Source organism: Apium graveolens, chromosome 6 (assembly GCF_009905375.1).
Source record: "Apium graveolens cultivar Ventura chromosome 6, ASM990537v1, whole genome shotgun sequence".
Classification (NCBI taxonomy): Eukaryota; Viridiplantae; Streptophyta; class Magnoliopsida; order Apiales; family Apiaceae; genus Apium; species Apium graveolens.
The window spans coordinates 198,404,003-198,427,172 of NC_133652.1; positions in this window are offsets into that span (position 1 = coordinate 198,404,003).

Here is a 23,170-nt window from a genome sequence, read left to right on the forward strand (position 1 = left end):
CATAAGAAAGTGTTGCAAAATCCTCATCACTTGAACCAGGGAATTCCTTTAATGGCCATCCCTTAAGATGGCTTAGCCGTTAAATGATATAGTTTTTCTTAACATAATTATGAAATATGATTTGTTAATCATCAGGATTTAAGATTTATTCCTAAAAATCTCCCCTAATTTATGACTGATAGAATAAAAACCATAAATTAAAGTCTTGATGATAACATGGCACATTTTGACTTATAGACATTTAAAAGTGAATAATTGTTTCATGTTAAGTGTGGCACCCCAAAATCCGGGGTCAGGGATCTAGGAGGCCACGTCATCATGATTCATGTATAACAGTTATCTCATAAAACAATATATAAATACTCATACCTTAATGACCCCACTCTTATTAAAACACACACACATACTTACAGGTTATTGTCTTGGAAACAAAAAATTCATTACTAGAGTGTATTAATCCACAAGGTGATAATAATTACAGACCCAAAACTGATTAAGTTTTACCGCGGGTGTAACCTTTATTTAAGGTTAGACCGGAGGCCAAATATTTATTTCTTCATTATTATCTTACATAAGTCATACTTGTAGATAAGCCTGACTAAAAATAACTGAAAATGAATCCATCTTATTCGATTTACCTGGGGTACTGCACCAAACATCCTACGGAATAGCTGGCCATTTCCTACCCATTTCCTGGATGTGAGTTTCATGATAGGAATATTGATTCACTTTTGTGTTGTGTCAATTTAAGAAAACAAGTGTGAGCTATAATGCCCAGCATAATAATGTACAATATGAAAAGACTGTATGGAAATTCATGTTTTGATTCCAATTATGATAAATATGTTTGTTTAAAATAGTTCTTCGTTATTTCAAAATAATTCTTTTATTGACTTATTAGTCTGCAAATACCTTAATGGTAAACCCAACACCTAGGCTTGGGTTATGGTATTGCATCACAATTCTAATTGGAAAAATAGGGCATTCAGCGGAGCCACGAAATACGATGATCAGTTTGATAACGGTAAATTTTTATTATTCTATACATGTAGAAGGACGACTCACATACGTTTAATTGTCACCCTTGCCACATTTGGGCATATTATGTGTGGCCCATACGTCCAGGCTATCCACATACTTCACATGTTTACATGTGGCACACCAGTAGTCGCTCCAGTACACAAAGTACTGAAGTCTACCCCTCCTTGTCCTTTAAAGAATCTTTTATAAAAATAGAACTCGAATTATGTCGAAGGTTCTCAGGCGTTTTGCTTGTTGATAGAAACAACTCATCTCATATGTATATATATACATATGTACTTCCGAGAATTTTCGGAGGAAGTACTAAGATAATGTGAGTTGACCGTTGTCAACAGATAAATAAATAATAGGAAGTTTCTTTTGAAACTATAGTCAAAATATTTAAAATACTTCGGTATAATATTTTCGACGATCCTAAATAATTAGAAAAGTCTTAATATTTTTAAATCATATTACATCATTTAATAAATATTTAATAATTAAATAACAATTATTAAATAATTAAATCTCGAATAATTATAATTTAAAAGAATATTTGAAGTAATATTCCTCAAGTAATTTATGTTTAAATAATTAAAGTAATCTCTAATAAATATAAAATAATTGAGTTTGAAATAAATAACTGTTGGAGAATACTTTTACTATTAAAATGAATATCTGAAATAATATTCATTGTTCGAGTAGTTAAATATAGTTGAGGGAATACGATCTTTGGAAATCGTTTTAAACAACTTCGAGGTATTTAATACTTCACAAGTGGACATCGAGTCCCTTGGAATAAAATAATTACGGACTTTTGATCGTCCAAAATATCACCAGGATGGTTCCCGGGTTTTCGTTTTATAACTCCGACCGACTGTCGGTCTTATGACTTATGCATCACGTTTTATGGTAGCGCTAAAATATTCTACTATATGTAAATTGCAAACTCACTCGTTATTGATGCGTAAAAACTCGAAATGTTATTATCATGGCAAACATGGCATTTGTACGAAAGACGGTAAAGAAACATTTCACAACACAAAAATATATGGAGTTGGGTTCGTGAACTTGCCTGGGTACTTTGAAGTGGAGGGTGTTCTAGGGTCCGCCTGAAAATCTATAATTATAAACAATTATCGTTTCTTTAGATTATGTTCGTATTTATCGTTACTTGTACACACGTGATACTTACTAATCATTCACGCACCTCGCTTTACTCTTATTATTCCAATAAGTACAAGTACTTGTCATATTCGCTTTCTTTTCGAAATCTCTAATGTTCGTTAATGTCTTTTTCATTTCGTCCCTCGGCTTATTTCTCGGTTCTTAAGAGTTTCTATTCGCGCAACCTCGGCTCCGACATTTTTATAAAATTGAAAAATCCATATTTTCACTTGAAAATTTATCGAAGTTAAATAACTCTATTTCTTACTCTCTGTAAAAATTTCATGATTTTTGAATATTTTTAAGTCGAGCATTTCTATTTTCAAAGTTCGTAATTCGTAGCAGTTTTTATCGCGTAAATCATTTTTAACTTTTGATCCGTAAATCGAAATGAAGCAATTCAAGCACCTAAAAGATCCTCATATCATTTTCTATCATATTCAAGTCTTAATTTTCAAGAAACTACAGTTTATACTTTCTGTAATCTACAGAAAACTAAAGTTTGCGATTTGTTCATTTTAACAATGTTACAACTACAATCCGAGTTTCGTTTTCCCTCTAAATCATTAATCAAGAACCAAAAAGCATCATATCATCATCTCAACACTAGTTTTCTCAAGAACATCATGTTCTTGAGGCAACAACATCAACCTTAGTTAACTAACTAAACAATCAGATAATAACATATTAACCATCAAAACTAGGTTTACAACTAAGATCTTAAATTTTCTTGAAACTTAAACCTTAAATAAAGTTTGGTAAAAGATTTATGCCTTATATTAAAGTTTGAACTATGTTCTTCTTGATGGTTGAACCTTGGGGATTCTTGGGTACGCTTAAGAACCCTAAATCAATCCTTGAAAATCCAGAAACCAAGAAAAGTTACTTTTCTACAATATTAATCATCACTTTCATGGAATTATTTCACCATTCAAACCTTAATGAAATGCTCTAAAAAATTTATCTTACCTTATTTTAGTATGTAGGAAGCTTAGAAATTAATTAGAGAATTTTTTCATGGCTTGAAGAGGAGTTTTGGATTTTGATTTCTCCTTGTTTCTTGATATTGTCGAATGGAAGCTTTTGGAGAGAAAAGAGAGAGTTTTTGTGGTTTTGCTTGAATGTTTCTTGTATAATGATATGTAATATTGGTGTATATATCTTCTAGGATAAGAAAATATCGTACAATCTTGCTAGGTTAGCTAATAATCAAAGCTAGTTGCTAGCTAAGTACTCTCCCCGCTATTCATGTCACTATTTACTTAGCTAGGTTACTATGCACTGGATTGGTTACTATTCTTGTTAGATTAGCTACTATTTGGTTGTTAACCATGGTTAATTTCTTACCTCAGTTATCCTGCATGGTTAGCATGGCTTGATACGTTTATTTATTCGCTTATGCGTTCACTCGGTCGCTTATTCGTTTTCGTAATAAACCTTCGTAAGTGGTTTGGGGGGTAAATCATTGCTTACACATCCTTTATACTTTGAAGCCTCGTACTTGGGTTTGAATTTGTAGGATTTTTGATTTGTAATTATATTCAGATTCTCGTATTCCTTGAGGGTTCGCAGATACGGTCATTTTTTAAAGTTCGTTTTCTTCAAAAACTAATAGCGTTTACATACACTTTTTTGGTATGTATAATCATGTTATTGACTCGGAAACTAAATTTCCCATGCATAACATAGTGTGGGCTGAAAAGTTTTCCCTGATTGTCAGGGTTACTATTTATCAAACATTTTACAAAGTCTAAAAAATTCGAGTTATTACAGTCTTCCCCTCTACAAAGGATTCCGTCCCGGAATCAAATTAGAAAATAGGTGGGGATATTATTCCTTCATCGCGTCCTCTAGTTCCCAAGTTGACTTTTCAACATTCTGGTTTCTCCACAAGATTCTGACCAACTTTACAGTCTTTTTCCTCAGCACTTGTTCTTTCTGGTCCATCACTCTTACTGGTTGCTCAACGTAAGTCATGTCTGGTTGTAAGTCTACCTGTTCGTACTCTATCACATGTCGCGCATCTGAATGGTACTTCCTTAGCATTGACACATGGAATACATTGTGCATTTGTTGAAGATTAAGAGGCAAGGTGAGCTCGTAAGCTAGAGGTCCTATCCTACTCAAGATCTCAAAAGGTCCTATAAATCTGAGACTCAGTTTCCCTTTCTTCCCAAATCTTATCATTCCTTTCCATGGAGATACCTTCAATAATACTGAATCTCCCACTTCATACTCTTTATCGTTTCTGGTCTGGTCAACGTACTTCTTCTGTCTGTCTTGAGCCTCTACCAGCCCCTTTATGATGAGTCCCACCGTCTTTCGGGTCTGCTGCACCAACTCGGGTCCTAGAATCTTATGTTCTCCAATTTCATCCAAACATAAGGGGGAGCGACATCTTCTTCCGTAAAGAGCTTCATACTGGGGCATTCCTATGCTAGCGTGATAGCTATTTTTTTTGGCAAACTCTATCAGGGGTAAGTGGTCATTCCAATTTCATTTAAAGTCAATGGCACATACTCGCAGCATATCTTCTAGGGTCTGGATAATCCTTTTGCTTTACCCATATGTTTGGGGGTGGTAAGCGGTACTCATATTCATTCTAGTGCCTACACACTCTTGGAAGCTTCTCCAAAATCGGTAGTCAAAACTTTGGGTCCCTGTCCGACTCTATGGCAACGGGAACCCCGTGCCTCACTACGATCTCTCTCAGGTAAATGTCCACTAACTTGTCAACGGTGTACCTTTCGTTAATTGGAAGGAAGTGTGCGGACTTGGTAAACCTATCTATGATAACCCATATGACATCATGATTGGTTTTAGTCCTTGGAAGGCCTGTCATAAAATCCATAGCTGTATGCTCCCATTTCCATTCCGGAATTTCCAGGGGCCGTAATAGTCCACTCGGTCGCTGATGTTCAGCCTTCACTCATTGACATGTCAAGTATTTACTGACCCACTCTGCTATATATCTCTTCATGTTAGGCCACCAATAATATTTCTTAAGGTCACAGTACATTTTCATACTTCCTGGGTGGATTGAATATCTGGAGCTGTGCCCTTCGTGTAGCCGCTCGTCTCTTAGTTATTACATATTCGAAACCCAAATCTGAGATGCATAACTCATGATCCCTCTCTCATCTTTCTCGCATCTGACCTCCTCACCAATCAATGTTTCTCTTTCTTAATTCATCTTCTTTTCCTGACACACTCGTATTTTCTCAGTTAGTTCCGGTATTAACCTGATTTCAAATAGTCCTTCTGATCCTTTACTGGTTATTCTCACGTCGATCTCCATCTTCTCAAATTCTTTAACTAACTCCTCTGATGTCATTATCACATTGAGTCTCTTTTTCCTATTGAGGGCGTCAGCCACCACATTGGCTTTACCCGGGTGATACAGGATTTCACAATTATAGTCCTTAATCAGCTCTAGCCATCTCTTCTGTCTCATGTTTAATTCTTTCTGAGTAAAAATAAACTTGAGGCTCTTATGGTCTGTGTAAATCTCGTATTTTTCCCTGTACAAGTAGTGCCTCCAGATTTTCAGGGCAAACACTATGGCTGCTAATTCTAGATCGTGGGTAGGGTACCTTATCTCATATTCTTTCAATTGTCGAGAGGAATACGCGATAACCTTCCCATGCTATATAAGCACACATCCTAGCCCCTTGTGCGAGGCATCGTTGTATATCATAAAATCTCATTTTACATCGGGAAGAGCGAGTAGTGGTGCCGACACCAGTCTCCTTTTCAGCTCTTGAAAGCTTTCCTCACATTTCTATGTCCACGCAAACTTTTCCATTTTCCGGGTAAGCCTAGTCAATGGTCCGGCTATCTTGGTAAAGTCTTGCATGAATCTTCAGTAATATCCTGTTAAGCCCACAAAACTCCTAACCTCGATTGGGGTAGTCGGTATTTCCCAATTGGATACTGCCTCTATCTTGGCTGGGTTGACTAGAATTCCTTTGCTACTCACCACATGCCCTAAGAACTGAACTTTCTTTAACCAAAACTCACACTTTGAGAATTGGCATACAACTTCTCATTCCTCAAGATTTCTAAGACTATTCTCAAATGTTCTGCGTGTTCTTGCACTGTCTTTGAGTAGATTAGAATATCATCTATGAAAACTATCACACATATGTCTAGGTACTTCTTGAACACTTTGTTCATCAAATCCATAAAGGCTGCAGGTACATTCGTTAACCCGAACGATATGACTAAGAACTCATAATGTGCATACATAGTGTGAAAGGCAGTCTTCGGTATCTTCAAGTTTGATTTTCAACTAATGATTTCCCTTCCTCAAGTCCATTTTGGAAAAGTGTACAACACCTTTAAGCTAGTCGAATAAGTCATCAATCCTAGGGAGAGGGTACCTATTCTTGATGGTCATCTTGTTCAACTCTTGGTAGTCTAGGAATAATCTCATACTACCATCCTTTTTCTTTACAAACAGCACTGGGCACCCCATGGTGACACACTGGGTCTTATCATCCCGTTATCTAACAATTCTTGTAGTTGAGAAGTTAGTTCCTTCATCTCAACTGGGATCAGTCTATAGGGGCTTTAGATACTGGTGTCGTCCCTTGTGCTAATTCTATAGCGAATTATATTTCTCTATTTGGTGGCAATCCTGGTATGTTCTCTGGAAACACATCCTCGAATTCGTTTACTATGGGTATGTCCTGTATGTTGGGAACTTCCTTCTTAGTATCCATCACATAATCCAAGTAGGCCTCGTTACCTTTATTTAACAATCTCTTAGCCCGGATCATGGTCAGAAATTTCTGGGTCTCTCATTGACCTTTAAACACTATCTCTTTTCCATTTTGCACCCTTATCCTTACCTTCTTTTTCTCACAGTCTATATGCGCTCCATTACTGGATAACCAGTTTATTCCTAGGATCACATCGAATTCTCCTAACATAAATAGGATTAAGTTAACCTCAAAGACTTTCCCTTCTAGTTTCAACTTGCATCTAGGGTGTACTTGATTTACATGAATGATATCTTAATTCATTAATTCTACTTGTAATACCTCACGTAAGGGTATAACATTAAGATTTAACTTCTTAGAAAAAATTCGAGATATGAAAACTTGATCACTCCGGAATCAAATAAGACATTTGCACATTCAGAATTTAATAGAAGGGTACATGTTATCACATCGGTGTTCCGAAAAACATCCTGAATGGTCTTGTTAAAAGTCCTAGTAGCCGGGGTCGGTTGGATACAGCTTTGCTCATTCCTGAAATCGGTGGCCGGTTGGTGGGGCAATCCTTCCTCACGTGCCCCATCTTTCCGCACTGGAAATATATCATTCCTGGATGGGGGAAACTTGAGGCAAGGTGTCCTGGTTGGTTGCACTTGAAGCACTTCAGAGGGGCTCTTGTCTGGACACACACTCCATGGTGCCTCTTTGTTTATGTTCGACACTCTGGCATAAGGGTGCGGGGCTGGCTGTGAAATGTCTCCCTCGATGGTCCGCCCCCTGGACAACACTTTCACTTGGGGACTTTCTAAATCTGGGGCCTCTCGCAGGTTGGGAAACCACTCCCCTGAGAACCTGCTCGGAAGGTTCCTGTTTCCGGTTCCTCCTCCACCTTGACTTTTTATCTTCCTTATCCTACTTTCCTTCTGTTTCAAACTCTGTTCACTACCTGCTTTAACAATCGAGGCTTTCTACACTAAGGTGGCATAATCCGTCAGCTCTGGAATTGCTACTCGGTTCAGGATCCATTATTTCAGACTAAGTTGAAACCTTCGTGCCTTTTTCTCTTCGGTATTCACAAATTCTGGCACAAATCGTGACATCTCAGTAAACTTGGCCTCATATTCCGCCACCGTCATTCTATTATGTTTCAGCTCTAGAAACTTGATCTCCATTTGAGTCTCCATAAACCTAGGGAAGTATTTGTCTAAGAACAACCAGGAAAATCTATCCCATGGGATCACATCATCAGTCTCAAGGTTACGCTTGGACTCCCACTAGTAGTTAGCTTACCCCTTCAGTATGTAAGAGGTAAAGATGGTCTTGTGTCACTCTTCAACACCTAGTATCTTGAAGGACTTCTCTATTTCCTTAAGCCAGGCCCGTGCCACAACGGGGTCGGGAAATCCTAAAAACTCTGGGGGTTTTAAAGACTTAAATGCCCTGAAGGCGGTAGTAGTAGTTTGTTTGACAACATGTGGTTATGGTGGAAGGGGCTGTTGGTTCATATTGGCACTTAAAAGTTCCATGAATTCATTCATGGAGTTTCCCCCTGATGGGTATCCTCAGTTTCTTCCTCTACATATCCTTCTTCATCAAACTCATTAAAGTCTAGGTCCTTTCCACTTTCCTCATTCACTATATGGTCAGGTTCACTTTGTCATTGATTGATAGATTCTGCGTGATATGCCCTGGTTCCTCGTCTACGGCCATCGTTCTGATAATGAAAATGATGTCAATACAGTTGCATATTTTTACATTTGGATTAATTCATTTGTAGGTAAGCATGTTTTTTTAAAAATTTAGCATGCTTCTAACAAGGTGCAATAATATGGTAAGACAATTTCTTAATAACTATTAAATAATATATAATAGGGCCTCTCAGACTATGTCTTGGGGACAATGACAACTATCCAAATCCATATGTGGTCCTGAATATAATACATCAACTACATAATCCTGAATACTGAAATACAAATACATACACCGGGTACCCTGAAGGGCTAGGAATGCTATCTACTACTAGCTATCCTAATAAAATTGGTGATAAGTCACCCAGCCCTTTACAAGGTCCATATGTGGTCACTGGTCTCTCAGTCTGAGTCACTATGTATGAGGTCTCGAACCCTCCTCATCGATCCTGCTAGCATCAACTCAGCATCAATTATTGGAATGTATCTTCCCATCATCGTCATCCTCATTTGCACTCGAGTACGGATCTCAATCCCATCAATCTCCCAGCGAGCTATAGTCGGGGAAGCAGCCCTGAAGACCCTGGGGTAGCCTAACCTGATAGCTATCTTGGCGGTCAGCGCCTGTCGTAGCTCCACAATGCGGGCAGATGTTGCTGTGATCTCAGTATTAAGCTAAGCCATTATCTAGTCATGCACTGCTACATGTATATTTGCTAGGGGTGGTAGAGGTGAGTCTGGGTCACTAGATGATATGTCATGAATCTCGAAGGTCTGTGCCTCCATCTCATCATCCTCGTCCTTATTAGTACATGACAAAAGGGTCATCATCCCTGGGTGAGGTGTGGGGGGGGTGAACGGTCGGGAGAGGGTACATCTCTATGTCTATCCAGTCTACGCCATCGCTCTGGGGCACCTCAACTTTATCAACTATAGGGGTAGGGAAGTCAGTCTCCTCCTCCGGGGGATCCTCGGTAGGGTCATTATCTAATTCATCAATAGGCGGGTCCTCCGGCTCTGGAGTAGGGTCGTGTTCAGGGGCCATAATGTCCTCAACATGGTCAACCACCCCCACAGGCTCTACTGGTTCCTGACACAATAGGAAATTTGTTACTAACTTAGAGTCGAAATTCCCTTGAAGGTAAAACTATCAAGACTACCCATGAAGTCTGACGACAAACTCGACTTGAGTTCTAATTGAATATTATTATCCTTACCTCTATATATTTTATATCCTATCATTTCCAAGATTTGATAACCTAAGATAATAATACCATTTCTGTGGCGTCCCAAAATCCGGGGTCAGGGATCTAGGAGGCCACGTCATCTTGAATCCTGTATAACACTAATCTCATATAACCGTAAATAAATAATCACACCTTTATGACCCCACACTTATCAACACATACACGCTTACAGGTTATTGTCTTGGAAATGAACAATTCATTACTAGAGTGTATCAATCCATAAGGTGATAATTATTACAGACCCAAAAGTGGTTAAGTCTTACCACGGGTGTAACCTATATTTAAGGTTAGACCGGCGGCCAAATATATATTTATTCATTATTATCTTACATAAGTCATACTTGTAAATAAGTCGGACTAAGAACGACTAAAAACGAATCCATCTTATTCGATCTACCTAGGGTACTGCACCAAACATCCTACGGAACAACCGGCCATTTCCTACCCATTTCCTGGACGTGAGTTTCATGATAGGCATCTTGATTCACTGTTGTGTTGTTTCAATTTAAGAAAACAAGTTTAAGCTATAATGCCCAGCATAATAATGTACAATATGAAAAGACTGTATGTGCAATTCATGTCTGATTCCATATATGATAAATATGTTTTTTTAAATAGTTCTTCTTGGTGATACACACCTTATTGCAAAATAATTATTTTATTGACTTATTATTCTGTAAATACCTTAATGGTAAACCCAACACAGAGGCTTGGGTTACGGTATTGCATCACAATTCCAATTGGAAAAATAGGACATTCACCGGAGCCCCCGACATGTAGAAGGACGACTCCCATACATCCAGTTGTTACCCTTGCCGCATTCGGGCATATTTTATGTCTGGCCCATACATCCAGGCTTTCTACATACTTTACATGTTTATATGTGGCACACTAGTAGTCGCTCCAGTACATAAAGTACTGCAATATACCACCCCCTTGTCCTTTAAAGAATCTTATTATAAAAATGGAACTCGAATTATGTCGAAGTTCTTCAAGCATTTTTCTTGTTGATAGAAACAACTCATCTTATATGTATATATATATGTACTTCCCAGAATTTTTGGAGGAAGTACTTGAAAGAGATATGTCCTAAGTCCAATCATGTATGAGGATTTAGGAATAACTTTTTATGTAATCTGTTTTGATTTCATTGATATTAATAAAAGACTTGTTTTGTTTTTATTACGGGCTCTATCTATTTAAGTGTTTAAATAAGATATACCATAGTTTAGGGTAAAGCTTTTTATGGATTATGATGAGATCATAATAGTGAGACCTAAAAGATGATAACTCTAAACTTAAATAGTTCCTGGTCATAGGATTACTAACTGGTAATTAATAATCCGCAAAGATCGGTACATACTATGCTTGCTTCATTTTGAAGGATGTCTGTTCTCATAGATATTTGTGTGGTGACGCTATAGCTAGTATGTAGGTGCTTATTATAGAATAAGTTCACTGAACATGACTCGCACAGCTGAACAACTAATGGAGTTCACTCACGTGTCAGCAGTTATTCACATAGTGATAGTTGTACAAGTATCCTTAGACTTGAGGTCATCATAGTCATCTTGTGTACACTGAACTATGCTTTGGTTTAGTTCTTAGTCTCCAGGGACAATTATTAGGGCTCTACCGGGTATAGGAATTTGTACACGAAGATAGTGTATGATCAATAAAGGATCCACCCCTTCCAGTGAAGAAAGAGAATGTTCATAGCTGATCCACTTATGCTAGTTCAGGAATCTCTGGCCAGAGTGAATGAAATTAGAAAGGAGTTTCTAATTTATATAGAACTGAGTATAGTGAATGGGAAAGCAAATGATTAAATTAGATAGGCTTGACACAAGATTCATGCCTTGTATTTAATCAGGACATTGGAGGGTAGAAGGAATTCATTGTACGGTAACTATTCACTGACAGGTTCTTGATATTCTAAGCAGTGAATTCATATTATCCGGATAGTCGCGATATGTTGAGAAGCATCACTCACGATGTAGAATAAATATAATTAATCAGTTAATTATATTTAGTGAATTTTAGTATTCATGTAAATAATTAATAAAAGTTTATTATTATTTATTTCTACTACCGGCATAATATTGAACCTACAGGGTCACACCATAAAAGAATATTTTCTTTGATGAAATATTGAGAGAGAGAATTATTTTCTAAATAGTTAAGAAAAATAAATAATGATTAAAATAGTTTTAATTATTATTAAAGTATTTTATGAAGATAAAATGTGGGGGTTAATATATATAAAGATATATTATAAAACCCTAGGAGAGCCCTATAAATAGAATGAGATGGATGGCTCATAAAAATGATTACACACAATTTTGGTTTTGTGAAAACCCTAGCCTCCATCTTCTTCCTCTCTCTCTCTCAAAACTCCATTTTTATAAAAGCTCAGTTTTATAAAAAGGTTCATCGAAGAGGATCGTTCTTGGTGGATACCGGTAGAGTGCTTCACACACTGAGGAGCAACTGCTAGCACTCCAATTTTATAAAGCTTCGATTCACGAGGTATGGTTTCGATTCCTCAGTTTTCCCTTTTATACGTTTTTCTATATGTGCGGTATATGGTTTTTACGGAATAAATTATTATTTCACGCTTCCGCTCATCCGTAAATTCCTTCAGTACTAAGATAATGTGAGTTGACCGTTGTCAACAGATAAATAAATAAGGGGAAGTTTATTTTGAAACTATAGTCAAAATATTTAAAATACGTCGAGATAATATTTTCGACGATCCGAAATAATTAGAATGATTTTCTGAAACTCAAAAATATTAAAAATCAAGTCTTACTATTTTAAAATCATATTACATAATTTAATTAATATTTAATAATTAAACAAAAATTATTAAACAATTAAACCTTGAATAATTATATTTTAAAAGAATATTTGAAGTAATATTCCTCAACTAATTTATGTTTAAATAATTAAAGTAATCTCTAATAAATATAAAATAACTGAGTTTGAAATAAATAATTATTGGAGAATATTTTTCCTATTAAAATGAATATCTAAAATAATATTCATTATTCGAGTAGTTAAATATAGTTAATGAAATACGATCTTTGAAAATCTTTTTAAATAAGTTCGAGGTATTTAATACTTTGCAAGTGGACATCCTGTCCCTTGGAATAAAATAAGTACGGACTTTTGATCGTCCAAAACATCACCAGGATGGTTCCTGGGTTTATGTTTTATAACTCTGACCGACTCTCAGTCTTATGATTTATGCACCACGCTTTATGGTAGCGCTAAAATATTCGACTATATATACATCGTAAACTCAATCTTTATTGATGCGTAAAACTCAAAATGTTATTATCATGGCAAACATGGAATTTGTACGAAAGACAGTAAAATAATTTTTCACAACACAACAGTATATGGAGTCGGGTTCGTGAACTTTCCTGGGTACTTTGAAGTGGAGGGTGCTCTAGGGTCTGCCCGGAATTCAATAATTGTAAACAATTATCATTTTGTTAGATTTTTTTCGTATTTATCGTTACTTGTACACACGCGATACTTACTAATCATTCACTCAACTCGCTTTACTCTTATTATTCCAATAAGTACAAGTACTTGTCATAAATGCTTTCTTTTCAAAATCCCTTATGTCCGTTAATGTCTTTTTCGTTTCGTCCCTCGGCTTCCCTCTCGATTCTTATGGGTTTCTATTCGTGCGGTCTCGGCTCCTACATTTTTATAAAATAGAAAACTCCATATTTTAACTTGAAATTTTTATGGCAGTTAATAAAACTCTATTTTCTACTCTCTGTAGACATTTCATGAATTTTGAATAGTTTTAAGTCGAGCATTTCTCTTTCCAAAGTTCGTGTTTGTAGCATCTTTTATCGCGTAAATTATTTTTACTAATACGGTCATAACGTTTGATCCGTAAATCTAAATCAAGCGAATCAAGCTCCTAAACGATCATCATATCGTTGTCCATCATAATAAAATATTATACTTCAAGAAACTACAGTTTATACTTTCTGTAACTCTGCAGAAAACTAAAGGTTCTGATTTGCTTATTTTAACGACGTTACAACTATGATTCGAGTTTCGTTTTCGCTCTAAATCATTAATCAAGAACCAAAAACCATCATATCATCATCTCAACACTAACCCCTCTAAAGAACATCATGTTTTTTGAGGCAACGACATCAACCTTGGTACTAACTAACAAAACATCAAGATAATAACATATTAACCATCAAAACTAGGTATACAACTAAGATCTTAAATTTTATTGAAACTTAAACCTTAAATAAAGTTTGGTCAAGGATATATACATTTATTGAAAGCTTGAACTATGTTCTTCTTGATGGTTGAACCTTGGTGATGCTTGGGTAAGCTTAAGAACCCTATATCAATCCATGAAAATCATGAAACCAAGAAAAGTTACTATTCTATACTATTCATCATCACTTTCATGGAATTATTTCACCATTCAAACCTTAATTAAATGCTCTCAAAAATTTATCTTACCTTAGTTTAGTATGTAAGAATCTTGGGAATTAATTAGATAATTTGTCCATGGCTTTAAGTAAAGTTTTGGATTTTGATTTCTCCTTGTTTCTTGATATTGCCGAATGGAAGCTTTTGGAGATAGAAGAGAGAGTTTTTGTGGTTTTGCTTGGATGCTTCTTGTATAATGATATGTAATCTTTGTGTATATATCTTCTAGGAAAAGCAAATCTCTTACAATCTTCCTAGGTTAGCTAATAATCAAAGCTAGTTTCTAGCTAAGTACTATCACCACTATTCATGACACTATTTACTTAGCTAGGTTACTATGCACTAGCTTGGTTACTATTCTCTTTATATTAGCTACTATTTGGTTGTTAACCATGTTTACTTTCTTAACTTAGTTAGCTTTCATGGTTGGAATGGCTTGATACGTTTATTTATTCGCTTGCGCGTTCGCTCGGTCGATTATTCATTTTTTTTAATAAACCTTCGTAAGCAATTCGCGGGGTATATCCTTTCTTATACGTCCTTTATGCTTTCAAGCCTCGTACTTGGGTTTGAATTTTTAGGATTTTAGATTTGTAATTATATTATGATTCTCATATTCCTTGAGGGTTCGGAGATTCAGTCTTTTTTAAAGTTCGTTTTCTTCAAAAACTAATAGCGTTTACATACGCTTATTTGGTACGTTTAATTATGTTATCGACTCGGAAACTAAATTTCCCATGCATAACAAAATGTGGGCTAAAAGGTTTTCCCCGATTTTCAAGGTTACTATTCATTAAACATTTTACAAAGTCTCAAAAAATTGAGTTATTACATTGAGCTACATATACATAGAGTTTACAAGGAAATAATTTTGAGGAAAAGATGTATCCTTTAAAATGATCATCTGAGAGAGTGATTTCTTTCAGATTTCTTTGCTATTTGATATTACAATTTGTTCTTTTAGAAAAGATCCCTTCATCCTTAATCTTGACAATTAGCTTCTTCAAGAAAAATAAATTTTATTTATTGTTTCTCTGAAGTGATAGACTTCTGGCAGTGATTTCAAGATTTCTAGCTCTTTTAAAGCCTAAGCATGTCTTCTTGTCAAGAAAGAGTATCCTTCTTTCAAGATGTGATGTTGAGATTTTATATTGCTGATTCCATTCTTGTGCCAAACACTGGCATATCAAAAAATTTTGAGGTGGACTATAATATTCTAACTCCATGGATCTTGTTTAGATGAAGTCTGTTTAAGAGAATGCTCATCACTGTTAGCTGGACATATGATTGAGTGATTTTTCTCAGCCTTCTTCACTGGATTAAGAGATTTTTTTTGTGAAGACTGGTTTCTGGAACTCTTTCATTATTGATGACCTTAAGTCCTTTTTAGAAAAGAGAATTATCACACACTTTTCTTAGGATTGGCATGTTCTTTATTAGACATAATTGGGTCCTCAATAAATTCAGTAGTTACTTTGATTGATTCATTCAGAACTGAATGAAGTACCGGTAATATCTGTATTGTCTTGATTTCTTGCAACTATTCTTGTCCTCTTTTCCTTGTGCTTCTTTATTGTTTCTTAGCTTTCAGTTGTAACTCTAGCTATGTGGCCAACTTCACTTGATTGGTTAATAACTGAATTATTACTAACTCAATGTGTGTACAAGTTTTTAGCTTTAGCAAGTTCATAGCATCAAAGAAATATAAAGACCTGGATCTTTACTCCATTTTTGTTGATGCACTGTTATCCTTCTAGTTATTTCATATTTTGTTGATGCTATTCTCTCCCTTAAGTTGATAAGATTTGCATGTTAAAGTTGTAGCTTCTTGCTTCCCCTCAGTTAGAGCTACAGACATCTCTGTTAGATATGCAGACTCCAGCTTCTTGCTCCCACTTAGTTCGAGCAATAGAATTCCCCTATTTTATGTTAGCATCAAGAGTTTAAATTTGCAACAAGGGTTTTATGTTCACTTGAAGATCTGAGAAGATTCCCTTCTCCAACAGTGTCCATATTATGTGCAACTAGAGTGTGACATACTCGCATGGGATTTTCAGCAACATCCTTGATGTCATCAATAAAAATATTCATATTTCTTCTAGTTGTACCTATATTTCTCTCTTGTTCTCTATTTTCTTACATCAGGGGCAACCCCTAGCTCACACATCTCACACCCTCACCATCACCTTCTAAGGTGGAACTCTCTACCTTACTTGTAGGGCTGAAAGAATTTCCTTTCCTCTCATTCACACTTCTCTCCTTTTTCCTACTGTAAAAGCAGCCTCTCACTCTCAATGTGTTCACTCCCTTTCTTCAATCCTAATAGTTTTAGAATAATTGTTCGAACATCTGTGGAAGTAGTGTAGATTGTGTCCATATCAACTGCTATAAGATAGTAATAAATATAACAATATGGATTATCAATGGATGCGCTGTAAGGCTAACCATTGATGGAATAAAACTTAACAATGGCTGAGAAATAGCCATTTGAGGAAAAATGAGATAGAAGTTGAAGATGTAAATGTAGTTGAAATCTATGAAGATTGATTAACCTCTTAAGAGCATAGTATAACTACTAGAGACTGGAATAGGAGACTGATATTCCAATAAATCATTTCAAAGATGATGAATATAAGTTTTGAGAGTGTGATTTATCCATGAACTTAGTATGTGAAGAATAATTTTAGAAAGATTGACATTAAGCAAACATTTAGGATAAGAATAGGTGTGCTATTTGTGTGTGTTTGTGGTTGTTTGCAAGATTGATTTACAGAAGTTGGGGTTGTGACTCTACAATTATAAGAGTCACATCAATCTGAATTTAAGAAAGGCATAGTTTCAATATATTAGATGTCTCTTGTTCTGAAATAGATAGTTGAACTCTCAAGATGAATAATATAGAATTAAAGCATTCTTGCGGTTATGTGGATTTGTTCTTCATATTTATGAAGCTCTACTAACCAAAGGGGATTTGAATATTTCTTCCACTCAGATAACATTCTCAAACCCTGATTCCCTTTGGGAGGGACCACCACAATTGTGGATTTTCTATCTTTAATAAATCAAGATAGTTATACTTATTGTCTCAACAATTCAGGGAAGTGTATCCTAGATAATAGTTGTGAGGGATGTTATTCAGTCAAGCTGAACCTCCATTTGAGTTGGAGTGGATTTGAATGATTTCCCCTTAGAAATTTAATTCTCAAACCATGTAGCCATTGCAGGTGTACTTACACCTAAAATTTGCTTAATTTTCCAACGTCTTCACTAAAGAGTGATGAAATCCTTGGTTCCGAATTGGCGTCATTAAGGTCTACCTTAGCATATGGCTTCTAACCAAATCTAAATGAGGGTTCTGAGTTGGAAAGCACAATGCAAGCATTGTGTTTCATGAATGCTTCGATTAACAATAAAACTAATTTATTGCTAATTTTTATGCAAGCAACTCAAGCAAGTTGAACTTCTTGATTATAAAGAAATTTTTGATATTTAAAGAAGAATTTACTCAGAACTGAGTTTTGGCAACTTCTTCTGAAAAATAAAAGATGTTTTAAGTGATGTGCTCTCATTTTTGTAAGTAAGTGCTTCACACTAACTCCATTGGTTTGTGAAGTAATTCCATGAGACAAATACAAATGTTTAATTGGATCACTGGTGTCTTTGACAACTAGTGAATGCACTCAAGAATTAAATACCATTTGGTTTGGCGAAGAAAGGCTTAATGTATCAATCAACTCACTCGTTTTGTTTTCTCACTAGTCATTCTTTTTAATCTGATCACTTATGGTACAAGATGAGATCGGAAGGTGGTTAATAACTTGTGGGATGCCTTAATGTTACTCTTTTAAGGTCAAGTTATTTACCTCTGATAATCATAAGGGAAAGTGAAATGCTTAGTTTCTTTTCTCTTTCATTTGTCTGATAAGCTGCAAGGATTTGAACTTGAACCATTATCCACTGTTTAATAAAATTAATTATTAGCTTTAGAGATTTTCAAGATTTTAATTCCATTTACTTGTCATTTAAATACTGAGGATATCAATGCTCTGAAACATTTATAACAAGAACATGAAAATCACACAATTAATAAGGAATCACACAATAATAGTCATTCAACAAAAATAAATTTTTATTACTAAAGAACTATGTTCAGTCCGTAATCAACTATAGATGGGGGCGGATACAGTTTATGTAAACAATTCGATAAAGCTTTAACAGAATCAACAATTTTTTTTATTAACAGGTAAAAACTGATTACAAAAAACCGTCGTAAAGGATGAACAATTATCCTTGAGAGCTGCTAGGTTATGCGAATAATATATCAATGCATGCAACACAAAAAGTGTAAACCTAATATGTGCTTATATAGTGCACAGTTACACAATCAACAAGAAATCCTATTCTATTACAACAAGGAAACCTAATACATATCCATGTATGATTACTTCTTCGCCTGGTTCCATTGCTTGGAGTAGGAACTCCGGGAAGCGATCCCCAAGGCGCGGGTCTTTAAAGACCTTTCCAGCACGCTTCATCCTGGTCGTCTCCAGATCTTTAGGCTTTGTAGCCTCCTCAATTTTCTCAGCCACTACAACACATGAGATAAGATGTTAGTGAAATGGAAGATAGAAGGATCGAAAACAACTAGATAAGGAAGGATACTTACTCTTCTTATGGATGGGAGAAAGGCCGCGTTCTGCAAGAACGGTCTCCCTAATAAGATCCCAAGAATGGGAAGTCCCAATATCTTGCGTAAGGAGGTTGAAAGCTCTTGTCTCCTCCTCAGACAAAACTATATCATTTGGGCTCCCATCTACAGCTAGCCCAAAAGATGTGCGAAATAGGGTGCCCCAATCGCCACCCTTGTAACGCCCCCAAATCCGGGGTCAAGGGATTTGGTCGTCACTATAAAACTTCAATCCAAATTAACCTGTTAAATCAAATAATAAATGCCAGCGGAAGATATTTATCATAAATGACCCCAAACTAATCCAAGATCTTTTAAGGTTACAGTTCTAGAAACAAGATATCCAAATTCCACAAATAAATTTTTCTCACTTTCTTTTAAAACTCTTTTCAATAAATTCCAACTCACAATTAAACCCACTAGTATAACTTCGAAATGAAGTATACTAGGCCCAAATAAAATATACAACTATAATATAATCTAATATAAATAACTTTACACAATAAAACTTACACTAGTCCGCAAACCCTGGACCAACCACCTTCAAAGAGCTTCTTCTTTGCTTCCTCGAATTTCGCAGCTAAGTAGCGCAAGCTAATCCTCACTGGAGGTTAAATTTAAAAACAGGCAAGTATGAGCGGAAGAAATACTCAGCAAGATCATTATAGCATATATAGGGTCTTTTGATATAAAACCGATATCTGCATTAGAGCAGAACATTGAAAATCATAATTGCTGAATTATAAACTCTTTTTGATATTTTCAAGCAAAAGGCTTCAGCAATACTTTGAATCTTGACGAGAATAAAATTCGTAAAACAGTGTTTACGGAAATATCGTAAACCACAATAACATGAAATAATGATTATGGATTGAATCATAAACTTTACTCAAAACTCAACTCTTGATATTAATACTTATTTTGTTGTCATATCAAATTAGATATCAATACAAACTTTGATGCTCACAACACCCATACTGAAGTCAACATCAATCATCTATACTAATACCACCTTTGATATTTAATAACAACGTAAGTATCCACAAAATCAGAAACTGAATCAAAGCCACAATTCACTTTTAATCCAAAACAGAATCAGTACTTTTAATCCAAAAAGAATTAGTTGATAAATTATTTATTCTATGAATATCAAAAACAATATGATAATTTAGATTAAGATCATTCTCCGACGGACGTACTATCACATGCTGATCAGCCCGTGTGATAGCACAAGGTCATGATTCATAGAAACGTGACCCCAAAAACACGAGTACTCAAATAAAAAGGCATAACTAGCCTGTGGCAAAATGGTGTCATAATATTTCATATGGCACTTAGAAATAGCCCTCCGCTGGACCGTCCGTCCCGGTCACTTACGCAATTATGATCCAATCTTAAAACCTTTTATTGAAATGGGGTCATAATAACCGACACCCGAAATAATTTTATTCCCCCAATTTTTGGGTAGGAATATTCGCAACCAAATCACTTTTCTCAAAATCCAAAATATTTGTAAATCCGATAATTGGATAACTAAAATCACTTAGCTACTCTGAATATAGAATAGCGGAAGAATACTTGCATAAACAGAATTATTTAATTCAGCGATATGTAAAACATTTATCGATTCTAAACTGAGAATAGGGAAAGCAATACTTGCATCAAAAGATTTAAAATAAATATCACTTGAACAATAAGTGATGATAGGGATACTTGCATACTGTGATTCGAAATAAACATCACTTGAACAATAAGTGAAATCAGGGGTACTTGCCTTTGGGTTTTTAGCAGTTAGTCACACTCGCAAACACGCATCTATTCTGAAATTCTGTCTTAAAACATCACTGTCCTTCTTTTCAACACTTGACTGATATGCTGCTCCTGCGATTGCTAGAAGCCAGATGCCCAATACCATTCCATCTCATTCTTTATCCAACGTCTTGTCATGATCAACTCGAATGATCCGCATCTATAATTAAAAGATACAACTTTAATTGTCTAAATGATAATTACTTGACGAACGGCGCGTCAAAACCCTATCGTCTACCCATACGATAGCCCACATATAAATATAACAGACAAACACAGGACTCTTAACCCACACACACACATAATTTACATAGCACATAAGCACATAACTCATGTATCACTTAATTCATATCACATATGACTCAGTTCGTCAAAAGGGTCGACTCGATATGTTTAAAATTGAAATCAGGTCAAAAATATGATTTTTCGATCAATAATCGACTCAGAATAACTTGTAAAACAAACGACCTTTCGAAACAAAAAGGATTTGGGTCTCGAAAGTATTTTTAATGAAAGCGGAATATTTTTCTGAGTCTGTACGCGTTCGTTTCGTATTAAACGGACGAACGATTTATTTAATATGAATTTTTGAACATTTTTTGGAATTAAAACAAGTCTCCGAATCATTTATAACTAAATAATAGTGCTCGAACACTCGAAATAATTTTATAAGAATTATTGAGCCTGTAAAATAATTTAAAATAATATTTTCTTGGAAATTGGACAGCACCTCCTCTATTTCTCGGACTGCCAGTCGATATCATATCGACACAACCAACAACAATCAACACAATAATTTATATTTACGCATATAAACACTCCAGAAATGAATAACACGGCCACCTGAACCAAAACTCGGACCAAAAGTGACTTCTCCAACAATTTCTAAAAATTATGAAATAAATATATAAACACTAACATGCTATAATATACACAAGTACGAAGGCGGAATTTCGGAATCGTTACCCAAAATAAATTATGATCACCCCGAAGAGAAAATCTGATGTCCGGAAAATATCTCCAGAAAAATCCGAAATTAATAGCGATAGATATATACACGCTGAGATGCCATGTGGAGTAATCACCACCTCCAAACTCTTTTTCTACGCCCCGAAAATAAATTAAAACGGAAATATAACGGAAATATGCCCCGCAATTTTTCTTCTCAAAACCTTGCAATATATATACCTATGCGTAGGTATCGAAGCGCTGATCGTTTATATATATACCAATTGAAATTTGGATATACGGTTGAGAAGATATGAATTTTTGAAAATTAAAATTATATAAACAGGGAGAGAGACAGAGAGACAGAGGGGGGAGAAACTTTTTGGTAAAAGGAAATTGGGGGGGGTTTGTTTTGTTCACGGGTGGCAGGTGGGGTGGTGGCCTCCTGCCACGTTTTCTCTTTTGTTTTTTTTTTGTTTTTTTGTTTTTTTTTTGTTTTGTTTTTTTTTTTTTTTTAACAGATCACAGCAACATATCCTTATTTATATCTGAAAATTTTGTTTTGCCCCGCATTTCTCAACTTATCAAATAAACGCGCAGGTAAATAAAATCAGAAAATTACCAAACAAATTCTAAAATTCTCAGAATAATTAAAAACTAATAAAATAAAATTTTTATAATTTTTAAAGCATTTTTGACTTGCGCATTATACCCGCATTACACAATTTAATGAACCGAGCTGCACTTGAAACAAATTCAGAAAATTACAAAAATAGTCTTAAAATGTTACCAATATCCCGAAGTTTATAAAAACATAAATTTCGTAATTTTAAAACAATTTTTGAAACGCAATTTATACCCGCTTTAGCAATTAAACGATTCAACGTGCGGGTAAAATTAATCCTAAAAATTCCCAAAATAATTTTAAAATTCTCAGAATATTCTAAACTTAAATAAATATGAGTTTCGTAATTTTTGAAGAATTTTGGAATTAAATACGGATTTTACAAATAAATGAAATCTAAAAATCATATAGGGCTAAATAATTGATGAAATATTGATTTTCAAATTTTATAAAATCTCAAAAATAATTATTGTAATTATAAAGTCATAAAAATAATTTTAAAGATAATTTAAATATTTATGAAATGAAATTTTCAATAAAATCACTTTTTAAGACAAAAACAAAACGATACGACTCAGTAATGAATAATACAAATAATCCTCAATCACAACTAAGTCCCACGCAGTTAATATTACATACAACACATAGCAGACAGAATATCCATCCAATCCCTAATATCACTAGACGAACTCAATTTACAGATATCAATAAAATGATCGGTTTTTAAATAAACTTTTGAAAATTATACATTTAAGTGAATATTTTTAGAAATTAACAAG